This window comes from Ceratosolen solmsi, unplaced genomic scaffold, assembly GCF_000503995.2.
Source record: "Ceratosolen solmsi marchali unplaced genomic scaffold, CerSol_1.0 scaffold1, whole genome shotgun sequence".
Classification (NCBI taxonomy): Eukaryota; Metazoa; Arthropoda; class Insecta; order Hymenoptera; family Agaonidae; genus Ceratosolen; species Ceratosolen solmsi.
In genome coordinates, this window is record NW_011948415.1 from 10228717 (window position 1) to 10238773 (window position 10057).

The window sequence follows — 10057 nt, forward strand, 5'->3', positions numbered from 1 at the left end:
TCTTTCCCTTCTTTCTTTAATGCCCAGGTAGGAGCGAAGAATACGACCTTTGGCGCGAGCGGAAGGAGTACGCCGCGACTATGCGTTGTAAGACCGAGAGAGAGAGAGAGAGAGAGAGAGAGAGAGAGAGAGAGAGAGAGAGAGAGAGAGGAGAATACGAGATCCGCCGCGCTTCATCGCTTTTAATAGTCCAAGAGGCGGAAATCAGGATAAAATGCGCAACCAAGATAAAATGCCTTATCTCGAGACTTTGCGCACTATCGGCAAGTGCAACGATATTACCAATGAATCGGCTACGTTCACGAGGGACACTGCCAACTATTTTGGCCATATGCAAATATTGGACGCTGGTGTTTTCATAAGGACGAGACAATTACTCATAAATCGCTTAGGCCGCGTTACGGCCTCTTGAGCGAGACGATAATTCATGTCGAATTTGCAATCCTTGCGTTCGATCAGGTACAAAACGAGGAATGCGAGGGTACGACGCTTCTAGCATTTTGATGTGGCCAAAGGGGCCCGCGGAAGCGCGTGAATCGGCATTAATTTAGCGACGGTGGCGGTGACGGTGGCCGTGTCGGCAGCGATAAACGCTCGCAAAAAGGAGCGCGGAGAGAGAGGAGATAATGGAGTAAGTGGCGGTGATGATGGTGGCGGTAGAAGGATGGGACAGAGAGCGTGAGGGTCTTGATCGGGGTGAAGGGGAGAGAGGGGGGGGGGATAACCAACTCTTGTGCGGGGAATCCTGATGTGGGTGCGCGCTGTATCACGGGACGGTGATAATCGCGAAGTGGAAGTGGCGCGGATCGAGTCAGGCCGCCGGCGATATTTCGGAGGGCTGCAATTTTCGCGACCAGTTCGAATGCCGCGAGCCCTAGAGTTGAGAGGTAATAGAAGAGAGGAGGAGGAGGAGGAGGAGGAGGAGGGGCGAGAAGGGGCGAGGTGTAGCGATAGCTTGGGTTGACGGACTCGGGTCGGGAGAAAAATGTCCCTCTTGTAATCATGTGGGATAGCAATAAACGATAACGGAACCACGGAGGGAAGGCTCCATTAACCTGAATTTTACTTTTACCGATACGGCGTATAGCGGGGCGCTGTTATAATTACTCCCGATGTTATTCCTCTCGGAGCTCAAATACTCGATTTCGCTTGGCGATAATCGCGGACCAATCTACTACCCGCTACGCGGCAAATTACGTTTGGGCTCCGTAAGGCCGGCTGAGCGTGGCCATAGTTTGTATTAAAACGCCTAAATGCAGGAGACGCCGAGCGCCGAAACGTCAAGAGGGAAAGGACGGTTGTGACGTTCTCATTAGGCGACTCGATCGCGGAAATAAGGGCGAGCTGTCGATAGTGGCGAACGAAAGCTGAAGGCTAACTCAACGGGGGAGTCAGAGCGGGAAACGGTAAAATGTCACTGTTAGCCGAGGCTCGCGGTGGAACGCGTCGCCTAGTAGCAGAGGAAGAGCGAGGTTGACAGAAACGGGCCCTAAGCGTGTGGGGAGCCGGTGAAGGCCGCGGCAGGGAACGCGAGAAGAGGAACGATGTGAGGCGCGCGAGAGAAAGGAAGAATCGCGGTATAGAGGAGGATGAAGATGGAAACGGAGAAAAAGGAATAGGAGAGGAAGAGTTGGCGACGGAAGAGAGGACAGTGCGCGCGCGTACATGTAGCTGGTGTACGCGATATAGCCGTGGCTAGATGGAGGAGCGAGCGAACAAGCGCGAGAAGTAGCTAAAGAAAGAGCAAGAGAGAGATAGAGAGAGAGATAGAGAGAGAGAGAGAGAGTGAGTGAGAGGGGGGAGAGGGAGAGAGTGAGAGAGTGAGGAAGAAAGGGCGAGAGCATTGGGAGCGGGGAGGGAGATAGGACGAGAGAGTGATAGAGCGACAGAGAGAGAGAGAGAGAGAGAGAGAGAGAAGAGATGAGACGTGGAGGAGTGAGAGAGCGATGAGCTACACTAGTGCGGCGGGATAATACCGCTAGCCGGGCATCCAATCGGCTGCTACCTTTGGGAGGAAGCAGCCAATCCTCGTGGGCAGGTTACGCGGGCCCCGGAGAGCCTGGTTTATAAAGTCAGGTCGAGTCGCGGCCCCGAAGACAGAGCCGTGCCGACAGCGCAACCATCAGGACGGTTTTTCCGCTCAAGACTGAACACACACGTACACACATACACGCACACATACACGCACACATACAGCAACACACCCATATTTATATATATATATATATATATATATATATATATATACACGCATATACGCGTTCTATATTTATATGTATACATATAATAGACAGAGACATACGTACAGGCATATATAATCGCACATATACAACAAACCAGACTCGCAAAACGTACGTATATATATATATATATATATATATATATATATATATTTATCTATCTATATATACCTATGTATTACTATATTTATATATGCGTGTGCGTATGCGTATGTTGATATAAATATAAAAATACATAAGTATAGTATACGTGTCGTCGTAAGATCGGCAGTATGTAAACATATATTGTCGTACAAAAGTAGATGCACGAGTCGGTAGGCGTGCGCGATAGATATTGTGCGCGGTGCCAAGAGGGTCACCTGTCGCGAGTTTATCTTTTCGTCGCGTTTCCTTATCACCTCTTTCCTTCTCCCCCTCTCTACTCGCCACATACTCTCTATCACTCCTTGTCTCTCCCTCGATAATCCACTCCCTCTATTTCACAATCTTTCTCACTCTGCAACTTCATCTTTCACTCTGCCCTCGCAGAACAGAAGCGGAAGTTTGAAGAGCCGCGCGCGTGCCGGCCGGTGCAGGACGTCCTCCGTCCTTGTTGCTTTGTTTTTGGATTGAGAAAGATTAACGACGGGGGAGCCATTGGAAGAGGAAGCCAAAGTGTTTGTCGTGTGATATTAGCCGTGAGCCAACTGACTGGCAGGTGAACGACGCCGGAGCTGCTGTAAATTTCATCAAGTGCACTCGACAAGGAAGTGAGCCATCAAGGTACGTGTGACTTTTTGCACGTGGAAATATCTCTCTCTCTCTCTCTCTCTCTCTCTCTCTCTCTCTCTCTCTCTCTCACTCGTTCTCCTCTGGAGCGGGCTAATCTTTAACTCTCGTACTTATCGTGCGGGACGTGGATGGATATATGCACGCGCGCTCGTGTGTGGATACGTACGTCTGTCCTTTGCTCCCCATCCATCTCCTTGCGTGCACTTGTATGACCAAGGAAATAGGAAGGTGCGCCGGTTACGGGCGACGAGTAGAAAACGCCCGAGTGCGGTCTGACATCCTGCGTTTATGCATAATGTACCGTACGAGCGAGTTTGCGCTCTCCTTCCCCTCTCCTTCTCTCTCTCTCTCTCTCTATCTTACGCCCGGTGTCTTTATCCACTCTTTATGCGCATATCCTAGCATATCTATCGCAGGCCGAGTCTTCCTTTTAGTAAAGTGGCTTGTTTTTTTTTTTTTTATATAAGTATCGCGGAACTCGGCGAGCCGTGCAAGTCCAAGCGATGAGATTGCCTTTTTCTCCGGTTTTCCGCTCTACGCCTTTAATGGAGGGAAGTCGAAAAGGCCTTGAACTTAAATTCTTGCGACTGGACGACAGTGTTAGATTTACCTCGATATTTTCCACGTGATAAGATTGTATATCTACAGGGCCCTCGGCATTATATTATGGTCGGCTTGCAAGAAACGGACATTTTAATATCCCTATGAGAGCGGCGTATCGATGGACAAGTCGTTTTTGGTTTAGAAATTAAATTAATATCTCGTGCTCTCGATACTTTACGCGACACTTCTCCTTCGGAACTACTTTTGCTTCGAATACCTCGCGTATCCGTTAGATCCATAGATTTTCATAATGGGCATGTCGTGGTCCCCATGACCTACGAGTTTACTTCATTCCCAAATTCTTCACGTAGCTTCAAGCGAGCCCACGGATATTTCCTTTTTTCGTTTCGACTCGCCTATAAATAAAAGTATCTAACTGCATTATTTAGGAATTGGGTTCAGCCGCTACCTTCCTAACTCACTGACCTCGTTTCACTTTTTCATTGTCCTTCAGTGAACTCATTTCATTAAATACTTGTTGCTGAAATACATTTCCAAGAATATATAAATAAGCAATTTACATTATACCAGCTAATGCGAATGTCACTCAACTTTGAAATGTGATAGAGTCGCCCGGCAGAATCATCGAGCTAATTTGATTTTTTATTCGATTATTTATTTAGCTTCGTTTGAAAACCTCTGCCGCCACCACTGCCCACCGCTCTTATCACGCCCACTTCCCATTGTCATTCTCCTACAACCCACTCACTCTCTCTCTCTCTCTCTCTCTCTCTCTCTCTCTCTCTAGCTCTCTCTCTCTCTAGCTCTCTCCGGTACTCATCGCCAGTAAAAAAAAATCCAGTGAAAAAGAAAAAAATAGAGCCGCCGCTTTAAAAGACCTGATGTGCCCGAATCGTGGAAATACCTTAGCTTACCTTAGTTACGTAATCGGGGGAAAGACCGTCCTCGGACGTAGCGAGTGCTGGTAAATTTCTTTTTTCTCGGGCGTATCGGCGGAGGTCCTAAAACGAGCAATTAGTAAGGGCTCGAAAACGAGGGGCCGAAGCGCAGTCGCAAGAAACTAGTAAAGACACGGAGAGCCGATCTCCCCGTAAAAAGTTCCATTCCCACGGTGAAGGCTCTTCGCGTATATACAAACACTCAACGCGAGCAAGGCCTAGAGTGAGTGAGTGAGAGAGAGAGAGAGAGAGAGAGAGAGAGATACGGAGGGTAGAAGGGGAGGGCTCTCTCGCTCGCTCGCGTACAGTTCAAAGTCAGGGCCGTCGGTTAGGCAACCTTCTCCTCCTCCATCTCCCGTTCACTTATCCCCCTTCCTTCCTTCCTCTCCTATATATTTCTTGTGCGAGTAGCGCTGGTGCGCTTAGATCTTAATTGCATCACCAATTTAAGCAATTACAGAAGACTCTAGCTCGATGGGCGCGAGTTCTCAAGTTCTCAACGCGGGGAACCAGCGGGAAATAAAAGCGAATGGAAAGATGACGGAAAAGAGGCCAAACGGAAGGAGAGGCTGCCGCGGGAAAGGGAGGGCCGAGTTTCGATAATCGCAAGAAATAGTGCATAAACCATCGTTGGGAGGGAGAAGATTTTTCTCGGTAGTACGCGCAAATTGTTGTGGTGCCGTTGGCCGAGATTTTTTCGTTATATTATTAGTTTTGAAATTCATGGGACAAATGGGTCTTCGCGCTCGAAGAAATGTTCGTATTTTTTTTGTCCTTTATCTTTTCTATTTTTACTTTGTTTTTTTTTTATTTTGGGTTTTTTTTTGTCTTTGATTTTTCGTTTAAAAATCACGACGAGCTCTCGTGCCCAGACTTCCGGACAAATTAAATTTATCAATTTTAACACTTCATCGCAGCCCGGTGCAATCGTCGTTTCGGATTAATTTCATGTACGTCGTGACACTGCATTCGTAGAAAAGTAATCTCAAACTGTGAAGCGTAAGGTTTATAAAAGGGAAATTGATTTAAAGGATGACTCTCGGATTCTTCGCAGGAAAATTAATTGTATCGAGAAAAAAACGTAGAAACGCTATTTGTTTCTTGCGTTTAGCCTTTCTCTAATCGCGGGATCAGGATTATCAAATGAACTGAGTAACAAATTTTATATAATATAACATATTCCTTATTCAGTACTGAATTTAGTACTCCAACTTTAAGTAGGAATTATAATTAATAGAATATTTCCAAGGGACTAAGAAGTTGCAATTTGAAAACAAAAAAAAAAACAAAACAAAAAATAAACGATAATGAATTTTTAATAATGGTCGAGCAATATGTTATCGATCGATTAATGATTGTGCAAGATATTTATACTTTATACTGACATTTATTTTCACATATCTCACTAATGCACTTATTATATTGTATGTGTGCATTAATGCTTTTAGTAATTTAATGATTGAATTAAAAAATCTCATTACCAATGCTAGTTCCCATGCGCCACTCGTGCACAATGATCATTCAACTATTTAAAGGAATAAATTGTGTGCAGAAAAAACATTTAATAAATACTCGATGAAAGAATAGTCGCGCTTATTCGAAAGGTTAACATTTCTCTAAGCTTTTACATCTCTCACTCTCTAGCTCTCCTTTTATCTCTGCCATCCATTCTCTGATGCAACATTCATACATTTCCAAAAGTTTCCCCGTACGATCGTTATCCCATGATTTATAATGCTTAGTTCTGCAAGACAAGAAGAAAAAGAGGTAATAAACAACAATGAGGACGAAGAAGTCAGAAGTCGAAGTCTTGCATTCGCAAATGCGACTTACGATTTCTCTGTCTTGATGAGTGAAGCAGAAGTTCTGAGAAAAGGTAGATCGCGAGAATTCTCGGTTTATTTTCGTCCAGGCAAACTCAATTCTCCCCGCGCCCCTTATTCCTCTTTCTCACTCTCTCTTTATGTCTCTGTCTATCTATCTATCTATCTATCTATTTAACTATCTCTCTCTATCTCTCACTCTCTCTCGCAAACACACACACACGCTCTCTCTCTCTCTCTCTCTCTCTCTTGGTCTTTCCCTTATTTATTCTAGCTTGCATACACGTTGCAATCCTTAAAACTACGGTTTACCGAGGAAACGAGTGTCACATTGATATTCAGCGGACAGATAAGACTCGTGGGTTTCTACTCGTCCCTTTCTTCTCGAAAAAATACGAATAAAGAAAGAGCAACAGAAGTTGGATGAGGATGAGGTGGAGGAGGAGGAGGTAGGGAGGGGGAGGGAGCTCGACAACGGTGTACGATCGAAATCGAGGGGGATATGCGCGGTGATGCCGATGCGCGCGACGAATGCGATGCGCGGTGAGCTCGACGCTAGTAGAAACTGCATGCGCCCCTCATTGCTCGTACATCCTCCTCACGGAATTTCAATGTTGTCCACGTTGACGGCGACGAATGCGACAGTAGCATTGGCTTTTATGCCCTTTTGTGCGGGTCAACCTTGGGAGGTGGTGATGCGCCTTCGTGGAAGACGATCGACTCCTCCCCCTCCCCCGTTCGATCCCACGATCCCTTGGCTTATTTGAACGAAACTCGAGTCGCAGATCCATAAATCCGCATTGTTTAAACAAGAACATAGTACGAGTGGAAGATGGAGAGCTTGTCGTCCCCAAGCTCGAACCACGAGCTCTCCCCTCCCTCAATCGCGCAACTGCCTATGTACGACCAAGCGAATGCGCGAATGCACCATCTCTATGATGCAACTATATTAACTAGTACGCATGCCTGCGCGTTAATTACGTCTTATCGCAACAAGTACGAGATGATGATTTTTAAATGGCAAGCGCGCAATACCAAGGCTTTTATGATTTTTCATCAATGGGGAAAAGGAAGCACTAAACGGCTTTTTCCCCCGGCTTGAGAAATCACCTGAGTTGTTAAAGATTTAAGAAATTTCAAGAGATTGCTCGTTGAGTGGGAAAATTACTGTTGGCGATTGCTCATAAATATGCATTCGATCGTTATCCTCTTTGAATTATGCGAGCAAAAAAGTGACGACTTTATCGTAGGCTCGTGCCTTTTTATAATGCATGCGCGTATAGAAAATAATCTATTCCGGTATCTAACTTTCTTGTTTCGTTGGGGCACGAGCGAGTAGTGAGAGAACCGCTGGCATATAATTTGAAAAATAAACGTAATTATAGTGCGTTTTGTTCTCAGACGAACTTGTCGGTGCTACATAAATCATAGGCGAGCAGAAGCACTCCTACAAAACTTGATTGGATTTTTTTGCTCTTGTCGTTGTTGTCGTTGTTGATGTTAGTGGTGGTAGTGGTGGTGGTGGCAGCGGCGGTGGTGGCGATGGTGATGGTGGTGGTGGCGATGGTGTTTCCAGCGACTACAGCTTGACTCTTTGATTAACAGAAACTATGAAACTCATCGTCGAGTGTAAAAAGGACGAGACTCTTTTCAATGAGAAAAATATAATGAATAAAAAATGTGATGGTTTCGACGATCACCATTACCCAATGATAAACAAATAAAAAATGCTTTCCTTCGAAATCGCCTCTTTTTTTTTTTTTTTTTTTTTTTTTTTTTTTTTTTTTTTTTTTTTTGTACTTTGCACGAATCTCTCTTCTTTCCTTTCCCCCTCCCCCCCCCCCCCTTTTTTTTTTTTTTTTTTTTTTTTTTTTTTACTTACGACAGAATTTCGCAATGACGCAAATGCACGAATCTCGTGCTACAGGGGACGGGAGCCTAAGTAAGCCATGAATATCCATTCCCACAGGCATTGTCTTTAAAGCAGTAAATTGTTGTTCCGTAACCTAAAGAATCTCGCTACAGCGGCTTACAAAGCAATACCTATACAAAAGAATAAAAGCTATGCAGGTTTTTCGATAGACTCTTTCTTAAAGCCCTCCCGATCTTCTATTAAATACGAATTAAGTGAGACATCTTTCCAATGCAGCCAACTACGTCGCGCAATTGTAATGCACAAAAACTGATGCGTATGATTACAAATACCGAGCTTGATTCGCATGAAACAAGCAATAAAGCTACGCATTAACATTTTTAGCACTTCCGTTTGAGTATAAAGTAAAAAATTGATTACCTGGCTTCGTGCATACTTCATTACCTACGTCATTCGCTCTCGATGCTTTATTTTTGGTAATTAATGCCACGGTGTAACACGGGACTTATCGCTTCGTTTCATTCTCTATCTCCACTCTGCCTCTCTCACTCTCTCACTCTCTCACTCTCTCACTCGAGCCCGCATGACTCGGCGTTTTAGCAAATACTTGATTATTACACATGCACGTGTCACGTAAGCTAATAGGAGTAGAAGAAAGAAGAGAGGAAACACCGAACGATAAGATGCGCGCATCTCTTCGTATTCACGCGATATATACAGACTATTATACGTGCATGAGAAAGGGTGGGGACGGGTGTGTGTGTGTGTGTGTGTGTGCGCGTGTGTGTGTGTGTGTGTGTGTGTGTGTGTGTGTGTGGAGCAATTATCTATAAATCGAAAATCGCCAAACAACGAGACGATGAGCACAGTTCACCGGTTAATTATTATCCGCTTCATTGAGTCATTATCGTGTTGTGTATAGTCAGCACTCGTCGTCTACAGAACTAAAAATACTTTATTTTATCGTCGTCGTTTGGCGACGACAAGCGTAGTAAAAAAAGTCAAAATTGAAAGCGCATCAATTGAAAGAAACGAATGACTTTATCGGTCTTGTTAATAAGACACTTATCGAAAAATGTCGACGGGTGGGTTAAGTGAGAAAGATGAAGGAAACGTAGTCTAACCGTCCATGAGCAACAAATTACGACTTTCGATCTAAACGGCTTTTCTCGATAAAAAGAATTCAAAATTCAATAGTCCTGTAGCAGCAATTGCTAAATGATAAAAAGGAAATGTATATTTTTTGTCGAAAATCTAATTGTCATTAAGGGAATGAGCAATTACATTTTACAAACATGTTTGCGGACAAATTTGATTTCACCGGGGAACTTTAGTACCAGTCGCTCCGTACAATCGGATAATTAAAAACAAATAAACCGCTGTAAAATACTTCGGCCTCAAATAACAATAAAATAGAAAGAAAAAACGAAAGAACGAAAGAGAAAAAAACCCATGGCTATAATACGGAAATTATTAAATGCGCTTGAAAATGTAATGCACTTTAACAGGTATTAATGTCACGTGGTTTGTTATATTGCCAGCATAACGAATATAAAAATGAATGCATTGCAATTTATAATCTATCTATTTGTTTTGCCATATAGTTTAAACGATCGTCAGTTTCAATATTATGTATGTACGTATGATATTTATCATAAGGGTGAAATAAGAAAATTCGTACCGAGCTTTATAAAGAAATTATTACATCTCTTAATATAACACAGATCTTGCGCTAACCTTAACCGAGCAAATTAGTTAATTCATGTCGGGAAATTACTCCATAGAACGGCAACGCGAGCGATCATTGTGCCGGGAAAAGGACGGAGCTCGGGGATAAGGAAACGAATT

At 44.0% G+C, this 10057-nt stretch overlaps 1 protein-coding gene across 1 annotated transcript in view; it reads left to right on the forward strand.

The window, feature by feature from the left end:
- Positions 1–2274: 2274 nt before the first annotated feature.
- tyn (trynity) overlaps positions 2275–10057 on the forward strand; it is a 47455-nt gene continuing 39672 nt past the window's right edge. Inside the window, exons 1-2 of the mRNA XM_011507896.1 lie at positions 2275–2351; positions 2769–3002. The gene's annotated coding sequence lies outside the window, so the exon portion shown is untranslated. The remainder of the gene's footprint in view (positions 2352–2768; positions 3003–10057) is intronic.